This window comes from Dendrobates tinctorius, unplaced genomic scaffold (genome assembly GCF_039654945.1).
Source record: "Dendrobates tinctorius isolate UK_male_01 unplaced genomic scaffold, ASM3965494v1 ptg000057l, whole genome shotgun sequence".
NCBI classification, from domain to species: domain Eukaryota; kingdom Metazoa; phylum Chordata; class Amphibia; order Anura; family Dendrobatidae; genus Dendrobates; species Dendrobates tinctorius.
The window spans coordinates 30,118,942-30,140,011 of record NW_027361725.1 but is presented as its reverse complement, the minus strand read 5'-3'; the positions used below and the strand labels follow the sequence as shown (position 1 = coordinate 30,140,011).

At 45.6% G+C, this 21,070-nt stretch overlaps 1 long non-coding RNA gene across 2 annotated transcripts in view; it reads right to left on the bottom strand.

The window, feature by feature from the left end:
• LOC141092041 (uncharacterized) overlaps positions 1 to 20,715 on the bottom strand; it is a 73,830-nt gene extending 53,115 nt beyond the window's left edge. Inside the window, exon 1 of one of the 2 annotated variants that reach the window (XR_012232669.1) lies at positions 20,604 to 20,715. This is a non-coding gene — a long non-coding RNA (uncharacterized lncRNA). The remainder of the gene's footprint in view (positions 1 to 20,603) is intronic. The other variant, XR_012232670.1, reaches the window with a different exon arrangement.
• Between the last annotated feature and the right edge of the window lie 355 nt (positions 20,716 to 21,070).

Genomic DNA, 21,070 nt, shown 5'->3' with positions numbered 1-21,070 from the left:
ATAGGCTGAGCAATAGGCTGGGGCCCACACTAACTAGAAAGGACAGGAAAGGAAAGATGCTGTCTGCAATCACGCACAAAAACCCTGCCAAAAAAATGTCCACCACTTTCTGATAACAAAAACCCTGAAGTCGCTAGACTTCAATTCCCTATATCAGCACTCTGGTATATTCTGAAGACAGGGCAAAAAGAGACCAATCTGATCAGGGACAAAAAGCAAACTGGCATAAACAGAGACATAAGAATGGAAATTCAGCACAGCCCCAGCAGGGGCTGGCTGACCATGAAAACTGAGTAAACCAGACCAAATCTCATGTGAAAAAATAGCAGAGCACACTTAGCTTGAGAAGTCAGGAACAGAACTGGAAACCAGAACCTCAGAGCAGGAAAATCACCAGCACAAAATTAGGGAGTCGGCTGTCTTAAATCCAGTCAGAGACTCCTGATGTCCACTCACAGTCCTCCTCCTCAGGTGGCAGGTCTCTGCCATTTAGATCAGCTTCATTACCTACTGTCACCACTAGAGGGAGCCCAGATGGAGAACTCACGACTCCTCTGTCAACACAGCCAGCTCCACCACCCTCACCAGAAGCCAGAGGTAAACCATAAAATGAGTTCACAACAGCTGAGTTTGCATTTAACAATCGAGTTAATCAGTCCACTGGCACTTCTCCGTGTTTTTGTAACTACAGTTTTCACCCCCATTTTGGTGAATTTTCCAGGCTGGATTTGAGGTGTCCAGGGGCTGATTCGGTGGTTTGGGGAGGTGTGGAAGGAGGTCCAGAAAAACATTGGGGTGGCTCTGGGCAAACATTTTGCTGATAAGCGACGATCTGTAGGACCTATATTTCTGGTAGGAGATAAAGTGTGGTTGTCTACCGAGAATATACAGTACGTCTGAAACTTTCTTCCGCTAAGCTGGGTCCCAAGTTTATTGGTCCTTACGAGATCATTAAGGTTGTCAATCCAGTGGCCTTTCACTTACGCTTACCTCTGTCGCTTCGTATCCCCAATGTCAGGTCTGCTATTTCTCTGCTCTGCATCCTGCAGGCAGTGTCAGTTATATTTTCTGCCTATGGCGTGAGTAGCTGACTCTGGGGATACCCTGATTTGTCCTGCTGTGTTTTGCTGACTGTGCCCGTGTCTGTTCATTCCTCTCTTCCTGCCCCGACTCAGTGTTTGCCTTCGTGTTTGGACTCCCCGGTACTCGACTCTGCTTTGGCTCTGACCTGGTCCTGTCTCTTGCTTCCGGTACTTCCGCTTCTGACCGGTACTGACCTTTATGGCGTTCCTCTGACGCTGTGTTTGGTATTTCCCTTGGCACTGCGCTACTCTCTGGTATCGACCCGGCTTGTTTGACTATTCTGCTGCTACCTGGTGGTAGCCGCGCTGCAGTGCTGCTGGTCTACTCTGAGCAGAATTTCAGTCTTCCCTCCACTCTGCTGCCATCTTGTGGAGTTTGCATTTACCTGCAGAGATGCAGTGTGACAGTACTAGTATTTAAGAGACAATCCTTGACAAAATATTGTAGTTCTCACAATGTTTCTTATCTTTGACATGGGAAATATATATCTTTATATGTTTAAGTGGTTACCTTTAGGTAATGAAATTGTTTCGGGCTGCGATCTTCATTCATTGATTTTTAGACCACAAGATATGCAATTTGATCCAAGTTTCAGATTTCTCCAATGTGGGAGTGTCTCTTTCAGTAATATAGGCTGAATGAGAGTTCTGTGTATTTTCAAGGTGCTGAGGTTTTCAGTAGCTTATACATCATTGCTGCTCCGTCTACCTGTGATTCGCTTCGTGTCTACAGCTTGTTTTTTTCTGCCCTCCTAGAGACACTTACCTTTGTACATGCTGGGTACAACCTTTTCCCCTCCTTCCTGCCATTTCTAACACTGAGAGAATGGAGGAGGGAGCAGAGGGTCACAACCAGGAGCAGAAGCTCTGACAAATTTGTAATATTTTTGTAAACCACTCCGGCTAGATAAAGGAACCACAGACATTTGGCAGAGAAAAAATGTAATGAAGCCTAATTAGATAGATGCTTAACTTTTCATCAAGAAAGCATATGAATGATGAAAAAAACATTCTGTGTGAACCGGTACATAGACTTTATATATAAAGTTTATATACTGTTGACACACAGGCAATGCGGTGTTATTGTTTTCTGTGATTTAACAGGAAAAAAGTTCAGATTAATTAACCTTTATAAAGATTTATTATTTTTAAAAAGCCTAAACAAATAATAAGTTAAATCTACAAAATACTAAAGTGATGGGTGGTCTCTTTAATCAATGTCATCATCTATGTGATACCCCCAAGTTGAGGATAACTGAAGTAGTATGAGGGTCCTCCATGCTCTAGCAACTAAACAGTGTCAAAGGGTAACCCCCCAAATTTGCTGCAACAGCCTCAGGTTCAACGAAGCATAACTTTAATATGGGAGCTGACAGTGAAAACCCCTGGCCTGCCACCGATAAGATCTATTGCCTGTGTAAGTCCATGATTAAAGGCCAAGGGACCTGTGGAAGGAGCCATAGACACATATCTGTTTATTTACACAGAGAGGGGGGAAGGAGTCAGGGAGGAACAGAGTCTCCAGCAAGTCCAGGTTGACTACATCTAACAGCTTAGGGACCATTACAGGAACACTCCCTATTCTTCACCCATTGCTCTTGTCAAATGTCATTAACCCTTTCCTTAGTTAAAACTTCAACCCACTACTCAAATTACCACCAAATTTAAACAAAGTGCATTACTATAGGACTAACTTAGAAATCCATTTACTAGGACTGTCTCCAAAGCTTAAGTGTGTGTCTACAGTGATCTACATATGGATACTTCAATTATAGGTTAGATGTATATATTATATATATACAGTGGGTACAGAAAGTATTCTGACCCCTTTAAATTTTTCACTCTTTGTTTCATTGCAGCCATTTGGTAAATTCAAAAAAGTTCATTTTTCCTCATTAATGTACAATCTGCACCCCATCTTGACTGAAAAAAATGTAGAAATTTTTGCAAATATATTAACCAAGAAAAACTGAAATATCACATGGTCATAAGTATTCAGACCCTTTGCTCAGTATTGAGTAGAAGCACCCTTTTGAGCTTGAGTCTTCTTGGGAATGATGCAACAAGTTTTTCACACCTGGATTTGAGGATCCTCTGCCATTCTTCCTTGCATATCCTATCTAGTTCCGTCAGGTTGGATGGTGAACGTTGGTGGACAGCCATTTTCAGGTCTCTCCAGAGATGCTCAATTGGGTTTAGGTCAGGGCTCTGGCTAGGCCCGTCAAGAATGGTCAAAGAGTTTTTCCAAAGCCACTCCTTTGTTATTTTAGCTGTGTGCTTAGGGTCATTGTCTTGTTGGAAGGTGAACCTTCGGCCAAGTCTGAGGTCCAGAGCACTCTGGAAGAGGTTTTCATCCAGGATATCTCTGTACTTGGCTCATTCATGTTTCCTTCAATGGGAACCAGTCATCCTGTCCCTGCAGCTGAAAAATCCCCCCATAGCATGATGTTGCCACCACCATGTTTCAATCTTGGGATTGTATTGGGCAAGTGATGAGCAGTGCCTGGTTTTCTCCACACATACCGCTTAGAATTATCACCAAAAATGTCTCATTAGACCAGAGACTCTTATTTCTCATAGTCTGGGAGTCCTTCATGTGTTTTTTAGCAAATTCTATGCGGGCTTTCATATGTCTTGCACTGAGGAGAGGCTTCTGTTGGGCCACTGTGCCATAAAGGCCCGACTGGTGGAAGGCTGCAGTGATAATTGAATTTGTGGAACTTTCTCCCATCTTCCTACTGTATCTGTGGAGCTCAGCCACAGTCATCTTGGGGTTCTTCAATACCTCTCTCACCAAAGCTCTTCTCCCATGATTGCTCAGTTTGGCTGGACGGCCAGGTCTAGGAAGACTTCTGGTGGTGCCAAACTTCTTTCATTTAAGGATTATGGAGGCCACTGTGCTCTTAGGAACCTTGAGTACTGCAGGATTTATTTTGTAACCTTGGCCAGATCTGTGCTTTCCAAAAATTCTGTCTTTGAGCTCCTTGGCCAGTTCCTTTGACCTCATGATTCTCACTTGGTCTGACATGCACTGTGAGGTTTTATATAGACAGGTGTGTGCCTTTCCAAATCAAGTTGTATCAGTTTAATTAAACACAGCTAGACTCCAATGAAGGAGTAGAACCATCTCAAGAAGGGTCACAAGGAAATGGACAGCATGTGACTTAAATATGAGTGTCTGAGCAAAGGGTCTGAATATTTATGACTACATTTCTGTTCTTCCCGTCAAGATGGGGTGCAGAGTGTACATTAATGAGAAAGAAAAATGAACTTTTTTGAATTTACCAAATGACTGCAATGAAATAAAGAGTGAAAAATTTAAAGGGGTCTGAATATTTTCCGTACCCACTGTATGTTCGTATAATATATTTCAACTTGGTTCCCTTATTCCTTGCAGTAAATAAAAGTGATAGGGAGCCAAATTTGATCAAGGAATAAAGAGGATTTGTCACCTGAAAATGCTACCTTAGTAAACTTTTAATTTTTTTAATTATTTTACATTTTCAAATTACATTTTTGTAATTTCATATTTATTTCATAGTTATTTTTCTATTTTTTTCCCAAATATAGCTTACAGAAATATGTGGATTATGTATATACTAGATGGAGACCCGATGCTATCGCCTGGGGAGGGCGGTAATGTCACGATGGGTGCAGGTTTGCAGCGTTGAGAATCTCTCCCCTCTAAGTGTTCACCCATCTATCCACTCTCTCTTTCCCCATGTGCTGACTTCTCCCGTCTGTGCTTTCTTCTTTGACCTGACTACCCTATGTGCTATCCCCCTTGTCTGCTGTCTCCCTCCTTCCTGTGCTGTGTTCTCCCTTCATGTGCTGTCCCGTTTGAGCTGTCTCCCACCTGTGCTCTGTCTCTCTCACTCCAGTGCGCTTTCTCTCTCCCCATCTGCTTTCTTCTCTCACGTCATCTCTTCTTTGACCTGTGTACCTCATGTGCGGAATTCGCGCAGGCTCAGCAAATCAGACTGCTGCCATCTTTGTGCAGACAGATAGCGGCGGTCACATTAAAACTGCGCATGCGCTCCTCCTGTACAAAGATGGCAGCAGTCAGTGAATCATTCAGCTGATCCCGGTGGCGGCGTGCGTGTTCGCGACCTTGTTCCGCTTGTGGTTCCACACAAGAGGCTGCGTACGGCGTATACATTGTGTGTGTGTGTGTGTGGTGCGTACAGCATATACAGAGTGTGTGTGGTGTGTACAGCGTATACAGTGTGTGTGTGGTGCGTATAGCATATACAGTGTGTGTTTGTGTGTGTTGCGTACGGCGTATACAGTGTGTGTGTGGTGCGACGGTGTTCCCTGGTGATACCGCGCAAGAGGCTGGTACCACCAGCAGTTTCCATATTGAGACACCTATCACTTGGGTGTCCCAATAAGGCGGTCGGTGAACTTCCACCGCTTGGAATTCTGGGATCCGGACACATCTGGACGGAACAGGATGTGAAGACATTACAAGGTAATTATATATATAAACTGTTGTGGTTCTTCTGATGAAGAAATTTGCTAACTTCACAGGTTAATATGAGACCTTTATTGTGGACACCTACTCTTCTCCACTGCCTGATTACTATGTTGGATCCCACAACCTGTTGGTGTTGCAGTAGCTGGCATTACTGCCACCCAAAGTGCTAACTTTTTTTAGTTAATAGATATAGGCCAAACATTGTCCAAGAAAGAGATTGCCTTGAAATAGGAGACATATCATAGAATCACAGAATGGTAGAGTTGGAAAGGTCCTCCTGGGTCATCTGGTCCAACCCCCTGCTCAAAGCAGGATTCACTAAATCATCTCAGACAGATGTATATCCATCCTCTGTTTGAAGACCTCCATGAGGCAGCACGGTGGCTCTGTGGATAGCACTGAAGCCTTGCAGTGCTGGAGTCCTTGGTCGAATTCCACCAAGGACAACATCTGCAAGGAGTTTTTATGTTCTCCCCATGTTTGCGTGGGTTTCCTCCGGGTACTCCGGTTTCCTCCCACATTCCAAAGACATACTGATAGGGAATTTAGATTGTGAGCCCCATTGGGGACAGTGATGATAATGTGTGCAAACTGTAAAGCGCTGCAGAATCCCACCAAGGACAACATCTGCAAGGAGTTTGTATGTTCTCCCCGTGTTTGCGTGGGTTTCCTCCGGGCACTCCGGTTTCCTCCCACATTCTAAAGACATACTAATAGGGAATTTAGATTGTGAGCCCCATCGGGGACAGTGATGATGATGTGTGCAAAATGTAAAGCGCTGCGGAATATGTTAGCGCTATATAAAAATAAAGATTATTATTATTATTATTATTAATATGTTAGCTCTATGTAAAAATAATTATTATTATTATTGAAGGAGAAATCACCACCTCTCATGGCAGCCTGTTCCACTCATTGATCACCCTCACTATCAAAAAGTTTTTTCTAATATCTAATCTGTGTGCCCTCCCATTCAGTTTCATCCCATTGCTTCTAGTATTTCCTTGTGCAAATGAGTATAAAGATGATCCTTCTACAATGTGACAGCCCTTGAGATTTTGTAGACAGCTATTAAGTCTCCTCTCAGTCTTCTTTTTTGCAAGCAAAACATTCCCAAATCCTGTAACCATTCCTCACAGGACATGGTTTGCAGACCAGTCACCATTCTGGTTGCTCTTCTCTGAACTTCTCCAGTTTGTTGATGGTTTTTTTAAATGTGGTGCCCAACACTGGACACAGTATTCCAGATGAGGTCTGACCAAAGAGGAGTAGAGGGAAATAATGACTTCACGTGATCTAGACTGTATGCTTCTGTTAATACAACCCAGAATTGTATTTGCCTTTTTTGCCGCTGCATCACACTGTTGCTTAGCCCTATTCCTCCCATTCTGTATATGCTTTTTTAATTTTTATTGCCCAGATGTAGTACTTTGGATCTTTCCAAGTTAAAAACCATTCTGTTGGTTGCTGCCCAGAATTTATTTATATCTTTTTGAATCCTCTCTCTTCTCTAGTATTAGCTAGAGAATCAGTGTACCCTCAATTCCTTCATCTAAATTACAGATAAAGATGTTGAACAATACAGGACCCAGAACAGAGCCATGTGGAACTCCACTTGAGACATTCTTCCAACTGGATGTGCAGCCATTTACGACCACTCTTTGGGTCGGATCACTAAGCCATTTATGAATCCACCTAACAGTTGCCTTGTTCATTTCATACTTAGTAATTTTTCCAATAAAGATGGTGTGAGATACTTTGTCAAATGCTTTGCTGAAGTCAAGGTATACTATATTTATAGCATTTCCCTGATCCACCCAGTCAGTGATTCTGTCATAGAAGGAAATTAAGTTAGTCTGACATGACTTATTAGTTACAAACCCATGCTGAATCTGGTTAATCACTTCATTCCTATGCAGGTACATACATACATGTTGTTTAATAATTTGTTCAAAGATCTTTCCTGGTATAGAAGTCAGACTCACCGGCCTATAGTTCCATGGATCCACCTTCTTCCCCTTTTTGAAGATAGGAACAACATTTTCTCTTCTCCAGTCCTCTGGGACTTCTCCTGATCTCCAAAAATTTTCAAAGATTATGGAGAGTGGTTCAAAAATTTCTTCTGCTATCTCCTTCAGTACTCTGGGTGTAACTCATCTGGACCTGGAGACTTGAATTCATTTATGTTAGCTAAGTATTCCCTCACTGTCTTTCTGTTTATACATAGCCTGGATTCGTCTATTCCTTTAATAGGACAGTGAAGATCAGTTGATTTTACATTTCCTTTCTGAGAGAAAACAGGTGCAAAATAGGAATTTAAAAGTTCGTCTTTAATAATTCAATATAAAAAACACCTACCCAGTGAACAAAATGGTAAAATACCAATAATTGAAAAACGACCACAAAAAGGCCTACAATGACCCTGCAATAAACCTTGCTCAACACCTGCTTTGCTGTGGAGGTTGGCACCCTAAGAAACGATTTTGGCGCCCCCACTTACCGAGGACCATCCCTTACTCCACTATCTCACCCTAGCAATAAAGGTGGAAAAACAATATATTGATAGGGAAAAAATGAAAAAATCAGGAAAGAAATACCACTAAAGGGAACTTGCAGGTAAATTGTAGACCATAAGGTATAACTATAAAAAATAATAGATTAACATCCCATACAATGATTAGAGCTCCAAAAATGTGAAAATGGCGTCTTGATAATTACTGCCTAAAATATAGGCCAGATGTAGTTAATACATTGGCAAAGCAAACTATAATGCCACAGTAAAGAGCTCACTTATCGTGCATGTGATGCGCCCTGACACATTTCCCCGTTGTCACGGTTTATCAAAAGGCCTTCACAGTAGCGATATCAAAGATACTGGATGCCATGATGAATTAAGCATAATCGGCGGTCAGGAATGGGTGAACTTAAATAACCCCTATCAATTAAAATGCACTGTTATGTCCCCGCCTGCCAAATGGGCGACGGGATTTTGAAACTGCCCTCACTAAAGTCTCTAATGATCTGCTAACAGCTAAATCAAATGGTCATTACTCCATGCTAATTCTCTTGGATCTCTCTGCAGCATTCGACACTGTGGATCATCAGCTCCTCCTCACTATGCTCCGTTCCATTGGCCTCAAGGACACCGTTCTCTCATGGTTCTCCTCCTATCTCTCCGACCGCTCCTTTACTGTATCTTTTGCCGGTTCCTCCTCCTCTCACCTTCCCCTTACTGTTGGGGTCCCTCAAGGATCGGTTCTAGGCCCCCTCCTCTTCTCCTTGTACACTGCCCCTATTGGTCAAACAATCAGTAGATTTGGTTTCCAGTACCATCTCTATGCTGATGACACCCAATTATACGCTTCTTCTCCTGACATCACGCCAGCCTTTCTAGAAAACACCGGCGATTGTCTAAACGCTGTGTCTAATATCATGTCCTCACTATATCTGAAACTGAACCTGTCAAAGACTGAACTCCTGGTGTTTCCTCCCTCTACTAATGTACCTACAGTGGGGAAAAAAAGTATTTAGTCAGTCAGCAATAGTGCAAGTTCCACCACTTAAAAAGATGAGAGGCGTCTGTAATTTACACCATAGGTAGACCTCAACTATGGGAGACAAACTGAGAAAAAAAAATCCAGAAAATCACATTGTCTGTTTTTTTTTCATTTTATTTGCATATCATGGTGGAAAATAAGTATTTGGTCAGAAACAAGCAATCAAGATTTCTGGCTCTCACAGACCTGTAACTTCTTCTTTAAGAGTCTCCTCTTTCCTCCACTCATTACCTGTAGTAATGGCACCTGTTTAAACTTGTTATCAGTATAAAAAGACACCTGTGCACACCCTCAAACAGTCTGACTCCAAACTCCACTATGGTGAAGACCAAAGAGCTGTCAAAGGACACCAGAAACAAAATTGTAGCCCTGCACCAGGCTGGGAAGACTGAATCTGCAATAGCCAACCAGCTTGGAGTGAAGAAATCAACTGTGGGAGCAATAATTAGAAAATGGAAGACATACAAGACCACTAATAATCTCCCTCGATCTGGTGCTCCACGCAAAATCCCACCCCGTGGGGTCAGAATGATCACAAGAACGGTGAGCAAAAATCCCAGAACCACGCGGGGGGACCTAGTGAATGAACTGCAGAGAGCTGGGACCAATGTAACAAGGCCTACCATAAGTAACACACTACGCCACCATGGACTCAGATCCTGCAGTGCCAGACGTGTCCCACTGCTTAAGCCTGTACATGTCCGGGCCCGTCTGAAGTTTGCTAGAGAGCATTTGGATGATCCAGAGGAGTTTTGGGAGAATGTCCTATGGTCTGATGAAACCAAACTGGAACTGTTTGGTAGAAACACAACTTGTCGTGTTTGGAGGAAAAAGAATACTGAGTTGCATCCATCAAACACCATACCTACTGTAAAGCATGGTGGTGGAAACATCATGCTTTGTGGCTGTTTCTCTGCAAAGGGGCCAGGACGACTGATCCGGGTACATGAAAGAATGAATGGGGCCATGTATCGTGAGATTTTGAGTGCAAACCTCCTTCCATCAGCAAGGGCATTGAAGATGAAACGTGGCTGGGTCTTTCAACATGACAATGATCCAAAGCACACCGCCAGGGCAGCGAAGGAGTGGCTTCGTAAGAAGCATTTCAAGGTCCTGGAGTGGCCTAGCCAGTCTCCAGATCTCAACCCTATAGAAAACCTTTGGAGGGAGTTGAAAGTCTGTGTTGCCAAGCGAAAAGCCAAAAACATCACTGCTCTAGAGGAGATCTGCATGGAGGAATGGGCCAACATACCAACAACAGTGTGTGGCAACCTTGTGAACACTTACAGAAAACGTTTGACCTCTGTCATTGCCAACAAAGGATATATCACAAAGTATTGAGATGAAATTTTGTTTCTGACCAAATACTTATTTTCCACCATAATATGCAAATAAAATGAAAAAAAAAACAGACAATGTGATTTTCTGGATTTTTTTTTCTCAGTTTGTCTCCCATAGTTGAGGTCTACCTATGATGTAAATTACAGACGCCTCTCATCTTTTTAAGTGGTGGAACTTGCACTATTGCTGACTGACTAAATACTTTTTTTCCCCACTGTATACCCGACATTGCCATTTCTGTGTGTGGTTCCACTATTACTCCCCAGCAACAGGCCCGCTGTCTTGGGGTCATACTTGATTCTGAGCTTTCCTTTGCCCCTCACATTCGATTACTGGCTCGCTCTTGTCATCTGCACCTCAAAAACATTTCTAGAATTCGACCTTTTCTTACTTTTGACTCTGCAAAAACTCTTACTGTTTCTCTTATTCATTCTCGTCTTGACTATTGTAACTCTCTTCTAATCGGTCTCCCTCTTACCAAACTCTCCCCTCTCCAATCTGTCTTGAATGCTGCAGTCAGGATCATATTCCTCACCAATCGTTACACCGATGCCTCTACCTTGTGCCAGTCATTACACTGGCTACCCATCCACTCCAGAATTCAGTATAAACTTATTACCCTCACCCACAAAGCCCTCCATAGCTCGTACACCACCTTACATCTCCTCCTTTGTTTCAGTATACCACCCTACCTGCGCCCTCCGTTCTGCTGATGACCTGAGGTTAGCATCCTCAATAGTCAGAACCTCCCACTCCCGTCTCCAATTCTTTCGAATGCACTTCCCAGGTCAATACGATTAGTCCCCAATCCCCACAATTTTAAGCGTGCCCTGAAAACGCATTTATTCAGACTGGCCTATCGCCTCAACACATTAACCTAATCTATCCCTGTGTGGCACAGCCAAAAGTTTTACCATAACCAGATTTCCCGCATCATGTTCCCACATGCTTTATGCATCCATTAGCCCTCTGTGTTTGTACTGTTACACACTTAACATTATGGCTGGTCCATACAATCAGGGCAACTGTTACCACCCACCTTTCGTTTCTACCTCTTTCCTCATAGACTGTAAGCTTGCAAGCAGGGCCCTCATTCCTCTTGGTATTTGTTATAATCTACTTAATTATTGTTATGCTGTAATGTCTATTGTCTGTACAAATCCCCTCTGAAATGTAAAGTGCTGCGGAATATGTCGGCGCTATAAAAATAAAATTTATTATTATTATTATATACACATCACATGGTCTAATGACAGGCCCACCATGTTGTTCCGGCACGTGTCCCACAGTTCAGTGCATGACCAGAAGTACATTACCTCCGGATGCTCATTACAATCTGCGTTTCACTGTGTGGAATGCAATAACCGGCCACATGATATATTATTCCGGTGTGCATTCCAACATGCGCATGTCCGGAAGTGCCTATTACCTCACTTCCGGTTACCCAGTGAAGTATGCGATCCACCTTGTGGAGCGCATTAACCGGCCAGTTGTCCTTTTTGGCCAAACCAAGTACCGGATCATGGGACATAATGAGCACCAATACTAAGAATCAAGGGATGACCCAATCACAGCATGATAATCCTCAATATCATATCATAAAGGCAATTCCTAAAGAGCATTATTATTGCTAGATGAATTATATTAAATCATACAGGACCTAAAGCAAGTAGTGACTGTGAAATAAGATAAAATTGAAAAAAGATAAATAAGGAAAAAATCAAGAAATCAATATAATCCTACAATGTGGAACATGTAAAAAAGCATGTAATAATAAAGAGAGACAATGACGCAAAAAAAGCTCCAGTGTGTAAATCATATGGACTCTGACTACTAATTAAATGAAGCATGTATAAGACAGGCACTCATTTAAACCTTCGGGGAAGAGGGATTGGAGCCTGGAGATCCACTCTGTCTCCCCTCCTCTGTATGATCTTATCCAGATTCCCCCTCTAATTCTGGGTCTAACCATTTCAATCATGTTAAAGGTGATATCTCCCAGGTGTCTGCCATGTACATCATTCATGTGACGAGCAACCAGCGTATCACTTTTATTTCAAATGTCACCAAGATGCTCGCCCACCCTCACCCTTAATTCTCTTATGGTTTTCCCAATGTAGTCCACAGGGCAGGTACAGGTTGCCTTATATACCAGCCCCATGGATCTACAGTTGCCAAAGTCCCTAATGTAATAAATCCTGCCATTCACAGCGCTGCAGAAGGTCTTGCACTGGGACATTATTCCACATCAGGAACAATTGCCACATCTGAAAAAAACAAGGGGCTTTCTGTCCAGCCAAGCTCCTGTTCGCGTAGGTCTCTGATATAGGCTGTGTACTAGCTGATCCCCAATAGATCTGCCTCTTCTATACTTGATGCTCGGTTTTGATGACACCAGATTTTTTCAAAATTGGGGTCTGCCAAGAGAATCCCCCAATGTTTTTTGAAAATCTGGTATACTCTCTCAGCTTGTCCATCAAATGTCCCAATCAGTCTAACCATATTTTTATCAGCATCTGTGGCACCCCAGGAGTCCGGATGCCACAGTGGCATTGCCTCCTTCACAGGGGGTGATGTCATGCTTGGAAGCAAGGAGGGATCCTCTTAGCAGGTATCCCCATCATCCAACACTTTTCCTGACTCGAGACCAGAAGGGAGAGCTCTAACACCTGGCTTTAGGGGAGCTTCCCCATAAGTTCTGGCCAGGAGGCAGAGTCAGGGGTCTGAGAGAGTCAGAGAGAGAGCAGTGAGGGTGGAAGAGGGAAGTCGAGGAGAACCTGGGGAGTGGAGCTGTAACCAAGCTCACACCAAAGCTGAGCGCTAGAAACCGGACGCCGAAGTCTGTGGCTATGTGGGTACAAAAGTCCCAGCAGCTAAATCTGGAGGCCAGGGGACTGCAGGTCTCCTGGCCCCATCAAAAACACCCATCGGCACAGCAGCACCCCAGGACCCGGAGCCGCTACAAAGGAGCAATCCCTGTAGTAGGCTCAAGCTTCCTGCTGTTATGAATGGGTCACCGAGGAGGACGGCAGGAACAGGCTAAGCCACCAGAAAACCAGAGAGGTTGGTAACTAAGAGGATTGCAGACCCCTGATCTTATCAACACAACTAGCAGTAGCCATGGAGCGTGCCTACGATGCCCTAGATGCCTCGGTACAGCCGAAGAACTAACTAAGCCTAAAGCCAGAAAGGTGAAATCTAAACTGCCCCGGAGCAGATCCCCAAAGGAATAGACAGCCCCCAAACATATATTGTCGGTGAGACAAGATGAGACACAAACACAGGCAGAGAACAGACTGAGCAAATGGTGGGGCCCAAGCTGTCTAGACAGGAGAGGACAGAAAAGATACTGTCTGCAATCACGCACAAAACCCTAAAAAAATCCAACACATCTGATATACAAAAAACCTGAGGCCACACGACCTCACCCCCGCTAGATCAGCACTCTGGTATAAGCTGGAAGCAAAGCAAAAGATACTAACGTAACAGGTGACTGAATAGACTGATACAGGCTGTAACATATGAGTGGGGTCCAGCGCTCCCCCAGCAGGGAGTATGCTGAACCCTAGCAACAAAGCGGAAAGCAAAAAAAGGTACAACCAGATGATTAGATGCAAAGGATTAGCAAACAAATCACTTAACTGAACCATGCAGATCAGGCAGGAGATAGAAGAATTCCAAATGCACAAGGAGGAAATCACCAGCAACCATCAAGGGCAGCCAGCTCAATTATATGCTCCCAGCCAGTAATCCCAGGTTCCCAATTATCGTCATCAGGTGGGAAACTTCCATCAACCTGGCCAGCTCCACTACTCCCAGTAACCACCAGAGGGAGCAGAGGGAGCTTCAGCTCAGAAGTCAGAGAATGGGAATTCACAACAGCCTGCCATATGGGCAAGGACTTAAGAACAAGAAGGAACAGAGGCCCGAGCATGGCTTTAGGCACCAAGGACCTCAGAGGACAGCGCAATAGGAAGTCCTTGTCATGTCCACCATGTCTGTCATGTCTGCCTTGTCTGTTTTGCCTCAAGAACCCATTGAGCGGTGTGCACGCGCATCTCGTATCTGCTATCTTGCATGTTCCCTAGAGCAGTGTGCACACTCACCTCATGTCGGTTGAGCTGCAGGATGCCTGCGTTTCTGCTCTGCCTTCTGTGATCATCTCGTCATGTCTAGAACCCCTGATCATGAGTCCTTCCTATGCTCCAGCATAGGCTGGTTCTGCAATCATCTCTGCATGTCTGGAATTCTGATCATGTGACCTGCCTAGGTTTCAGCACTGGTTCTGCAATCATCCCTGCATGTCTGGAGTCCTGATCATGTGACTGCTCCCTGTGATCCTGGAGGACCTGAACTGGAAGTTCTCCGCTGGTCCTGACCCAGAAGTGGAGGTGCTATGCCCTATATCAGACCGCCCCTTCCTTTGCTCAGGGCCTGAGTATTGTGTTGCTTCCCTGCATGGCTGCTTGGTCTACTGGGTTGCTCCCTCTATTCTGTGCCCTTGCACTTTGCTCTGTCGTGCGTCTCTGCACACGCTCTGTGCTCGTACTCCGCCTCTTGTCTTGTCTACTGTTTGTCTTTCGTGCCATGTTTGTCCGTGCCTTGCTTTGCCTTGCAGTAATTTCTATGTTCCCTGCCTTGCCTGTTTTTGCTATGCCTTGTTCCGTACTCTGCCTATGCTCTGCTTGGTTTCTTGTCTTGCCTTGCTCTGTTGTTTCGTGCACCCTTGCACTTTTCGTACTAGGCTTTGCCGTGCTGTTTCGCACGCGTCTCTATCCTGTACCTTTGCCTAGCCCTGCCTTGTGGCTCCGTGCCCTCGTGCATGTGCCTGGTCACCCTGTGCCTGCCTGTTGTGCCTCAGCCGTGCCGCCTCTAGTCGTGCTCGCCTGTGTGCCTCAGCCGTGCCTGCCGTCCAATGCTATAGTGGTTACCGACTGTGTGAGCCGCAGCTGTGCCGCCTCTAAGTCGTGCCCGCCCACCCGTCCATTTCCGAACTCTAGCATCTGAGCTGGAGTGGCCGTACAAGGTCATTATCCCCGTATTTTGGAGGGGACTGGCTGATCATGTGAAAGACGCTTTGGCCACTAGAGAGATTCCCGCCACAATGGAGGAGCTAATAGTGGTGTCAACTCGCATCGACCTTCGCTTTAATGAACGGAGGTTGGAGCGAGCCCAGTGTAGGCAAAGGTTTCGACTGGCTCCCACCTTCGCCAAACCTCTGGAATCTCTGGTCCAGGCATCTAAGCCACATGAAGCCATGGAGGTGTCACGAGCGGGATCTAAGTCTCGGTCCTCTCGTGCACTCAAGGTCTGTCATGTCTGCTGGCAGTGAGGACATCTTGCCTCCAGATGTACTCAGCGGTCGGGAGAACATCCTCGTTTAGTGACCGCAGGAGGTGGTTCACTGGACACAGCGGCAGTTTCCTCCAAACTGTCCTTCAAGGGGACAATTTCCATTGGCCCATCCACCCATATGGTAGAGTTTTGCATGGATTCCGGGGCGGAGGGCAACTTTATGCCTCCTGCCTTCGCCCGATGGCACGCAATTCTGCTGGTTATGCTCGCCAAACCAGTGACCATACGGGTGATAAATGGGTCGACACTGCCCTCACAGATAACTCATCAGACGATCCCATTTACTCTTTCCATGTCTCCATCTCATCAGGAGATCATCTCCCTGCTAGTCATTCCCAATGGAACTGATGAGTTCCTCTTAGGGATGCCATGGCTACACTACCACTCCCCTCATATAGAGTGGTCCTCAGGGAGAATTCTGGAATGGAGTAAATACTGTAAGGGTAGATGTCAGAGGGAGTGCGTTCAGGTTGCTACTACAGAGGTACCCACAGATCTTTCCTCTCTCCCAAGGCACTATTGGCCCTATGCGGAAGTGTTCTCCAAGAGGGCTGCAGAGACCCTTCCACCTCACTGCTCCTATGACTGCCCTATTGACCTATTGCCTGGTACTGAGCCTCCCCGGGGTCTATTTTATCCACTGTCTCTCCCGGAGACAGAGGTGATGTCTCAGTACATCCAGGAGAATCTGGCAAGAGGATTCACTAGGAAGTCAGTGTCACCTGCAGGGGCAGGGTTCTTCTTCGTGCAGAAGAAGAACGGAGAACTACATCCATGCATAGACTATAGGGGTCTTAACACCATCACCGTTAAGAACAAGTACCCTCTGCCCCTGATATCTGTGCTATTTGATAGCTTTGCGGGGAGCGAGGCTTTTTACTAAACTTGATCTGCAGGGTGCTTACAACCTGATTCGCATCCGTGAGGGGGACGAGTGGAAGACGGCAATTAACACCAGGGATGGGCAGTATGAATACCTAGTGATGACCTTCGGGCTCTGTAATGCCCCTGCCATCTTCCAAGACTTTGTGAACGACATCTTCCGGGATATGCTCACCACCTCGATCGTAGTCTATCTGGATGATATTCTCATCTACTCTCCAGATATTGACTCCCACCGGAGAGATGTTTGCAAAGTCTTCGACCTCCTACGGGCAAACTCCCTCTATGCCATGTTGGAGAAGTGTGTGTTTGAGCAGGAGTCCTTGCCTTTCCTGGGCTATATCATCTTCGCACAGGGATTGGCTATGGATCCTGCCAAGCTACAGGCGGTGATGGATTGGCAGGAGCCCAATTGTCTAAAAGCGGTGCAGCACTTTATGAGGTTCATTAATTATTATCGCCAATTCATTTCCCACTTCTCAACTTTGGTAGCACCTTTGGTTGCCCTCACCAAGAAGGGAGCAAATCCCAAATTGTGATCGGAGGTCTCCAAGGCCTTCCTCTCTAACAAGTCACACTTTACTTGTGCTTCCATTTTACATCGCACCGATGTAGATAAGCCATTTATTATGGAGGTGGACCCCTCTTCCATCGGTGCTGGAGCAGTCCTGTTCCAAAAGGATGCTCAAGGTTAGAAGCATCCTTGCTTCTTCTTCTCTAAGACCTTCTCACCGGTGAAGAGGAACTATTCCATTGGGGACAGGGAGTTGCTAGCCATGAAGTTGTCCTTTTCGGAATGGAGACACCTCCTGGAGGGGGCTCACTCTCCCTTCCAAGTGTACACTGACCATAAAAATTTGGTTTACTTGCAAACTGCCCAGCGGTTAAACTTTCGCCAGGCTAGATGGTCCTTGTTCTTCTCCCGGTTCCACTTCACCCTCTACTTTCTTTCCGGGGAGAAGAACATTCATGCCGACGCTCTCTCCCGCTCCGTAGTGTCATCAGAGGAGGAGGAGCCTCAGCTAGTTGTCCCTTCTGAGAGCCTGAGGACCATGGCCCTGGTTTCGCTTGAGTCTGTGCCTCCGGGCAAGTCTTTGTGATACCTAATCTGTGACCGGAGGTTCTCTCTCGGGGTTCATTCGTCCAAGGTGGGTGGACATATTGCTACCAAGAGGACATCTGAGCTGCTGGCGAGGACGTACTGGTGGCCGCATATGGCTCGTGATGTCGGAGACTATGTTCGGGCATGTGTCTACTGCAGCAAGAATAGGTCTTCTCGATAACGGTCTGCTGGGCTACTTTACCCCCTGCCGGTGGAAGACAGGCCCTGGGAAATGGTCGGGATGGACTTTGTGGTGGGCATACCCAAGTTTTTTAGCTGCATGGTTATCTGGGTAGTCACCGACCATTTTTCCAAAATGGTGCACTTGGTGCCTCTTCCGCAGGTGCCTTCTGCATGGGTCTGGGCGGTGTTGTTCACTAAACACGTCTTTCGCCTACACGGTAAGCCTGACAAACTCATCAATGACCGGGGTCCCCAGTTTGCATCTCGGTTCTGGAGAGAGCTTTATCGCTTACTCAGCATTGAGCTGAATCTCTCTTCAGCTTACCATCCCGAGGCGAATGGGTTGGTAGAGAGGGCCAACCAGACCCTGGTCACGTATCTGCGACATTTTGTTTCAGCCAGGCAGGATGACTTGGCATCCTTGCTATCGTGGGCAAAGTTTGCGCTGAACAACGCCGTAGCAGATTCCACTGGACAAACCCTGTGCCGATGCCTGTGTCTTCCACCGACTCTAGGGTGGCAGACTGGGCAGTGGAGGCACGTGACATTTGGGACCGCACACAGGATGTCATCCGGGCCTCCAAGGAGAGAATGAGTGTTTCTGCCGATGCTCACCTGCGCCCCGCTCCGACCTTTGATCCTGGCGACTTACTGTGGCTCTCCGCTCGTAGTATCAGGCTGCGAGTTGAGCCCACCAAGTTTGTGCCTCTCTATATAGGTCCCTTCAAGGTCCTGGAACAAGTTAACCCTGTGGTCTATCATCTGGCCTTTCCTCCACGCCTAGGTATCACCGACACCTTTAATGTGTCCCTCCTAAAGCCCGTTCACATGTCCCGGTTTTCCGAGTCATCGGCCTACTGACGATTATGAGGTGAACGACATTGTTGGGTGCAAGGTGGTACGTGGCAAAATATACTATCTGGTGGACTGGAAGGGTCATGGCTCAGAGGATAGGACCTGGGAACCTGTTGAGCGCATTTGTGATCCTCAGCTCATTGCAGCTTTTGAGCATAGCAAAGCCCAAGGTCATGTTAGGCGTCGAGTTTCCCCCATTGCATAGGGGCAATCTCAGGCCATTTCCTCTGCGGTCTCCCATTCTTCTGCAGCCGCAGAGGTTCCTGCTCAGCAGAGATGTCGGTCCCAGCATCTTGCTCAGACTAATGCTAAGCATCTGGTTGCTGCTGCCGCCCCAGGCTCAGCTACAGCATCATGCATTAGTCCCTGTGTAGCAACCTGCTTCTAGAAGAATATGCTGATGCTGGGAAAGTCCAGTCTCTTGCCACGTCCAGCAGAACTAACTCAGGAGGTGGCCTTCAACTTGGCCACTCAGTGAAAACATAACAAAAGAGGAACCTGGAAACGCCGGTTGATGTTCATTTCTTCTTCTCCTTTTCCAGGTTAACCAGGTGTTGGGGGTTGGAGGGCAATCCCACCTCCATGGCTGGTTGGGGAACTGCTCCTTCCTATGGTCGACTCTTGATTCAATTGTTGATTTTTTATCACACATATCAATCAACAACACACAATATAAAATAACTCCTCCATTGCCACAATGTCTTCATCTAACTTTCCACCTCCCTACATAATCACACCATTTTTATTAGTTTTCTCCTGGACCTGAGTCTTAGGGCTCATACTCACTTGCGAGAGATTCGCACGATTCTTGTGTGAGTCTCTCGCATGAAAACCTGGCACTGCCGCCGGCACTCGGACCGGAGCGTGCGGCTACATGTATTTATATGCAGCCACACACTTCAGTCTGAATGCTGGCGGCAGTGCCAGGCTTTCATGCGAGAGACTCGCACGAGAATCGTGCGAGTCTCTCGCAAGTGAATATGAGCTATAAATCTATGAGTCTCTATATCCCAAATGTCCATTATGCTGCATCAACAACCAACACTAGATATAGGAGTTAATAGCTGGGCAACCCAAAGCCAGTTTTAATATTTGTCATTTGGTAACGATTTAGGACCTCGGAAGGAACAGATTACATGGAGAGCCTTCTTTACTCAAGTAACCATTAACAATGGTTAATTTTGCAGTTCATTTTGCAGAGACTACAGGGATCTGGGCTTCTCCCAGGGAAAAGGGGCATACTAAATTATTAGAAAAATGGGGAAAAAACCATTACCGGTCTGTACATTTCCTAATAGAGATTGGGAAGGGAAGTTGTACCATAATGGTACCTTTTCATCTTGAGCTGATGGCCTAATTATAAAAATGATCTGCCTGTAACCTGATCGGGTGTTTATTTTGTTTAGAGAACATGGTTCTCCATTGACCTTTCCTACTTGGGAACAGAACAGGAAACGGACAGCACTTTACCCCTAAAAGATTATGCTCAAGATCATTAACCCACTATCGTCCTCATGAACCCTATCATCCAGGCGTATATACCAAAATATCACAAAAATAGAGGATAGCAACAATGCATCATAAAATAAAATAAATAGTATAATAAAGCAATCATTTTATAAATAAAATGAAAAAGTATATATATGTACCATGCACCGCATTTTTTGAGAACTATATTACTTATTTGTATTATTGCATTTAGAACGGAGTTTGGAGTGAATCCGATCTGCTGTGCGAACAAATGAAAGGAGCGGCTAGTTTACGAATACCTTTTGTGAAGCAACGACAGGTGTTATATGCGAGGGTCGCTATGGGTCCCCCAGGATGCACATAGAAGCGTATTGAGGCCGCTGGAGTGCATTGCAGTCACAGGCATAGCTGTGATTGCAGTGAAAAATAAATGTAAGTTTGGTCTTGGGCAAGCTATTTGCCCAAGGCAGATTTAAGAAAACCTGGCATGGGCATTTAATTTTTGGAGCCAACTATAGGATGGTAGTGGTGCAGTTCGCTCCCTCCAGGCCAGGTTTTACAAGTGGCCCATGGCCACAGATTTCATTTAAAAATCCTGCAGCAAAGGGTTGGGTGTGTCAGTCTTGGTTTGCAAACTTGCAGAGCAGGTGGCTCTGCAAAGCTCAGCCTGTGTGAAGTAACACAGAGCTAAGCGAAGCCAAAAGGCCTGACACCCCTCAGCGAAGCACGGTGTTGCAGTCGCCGATGGCAACCGGTCTCGGATACG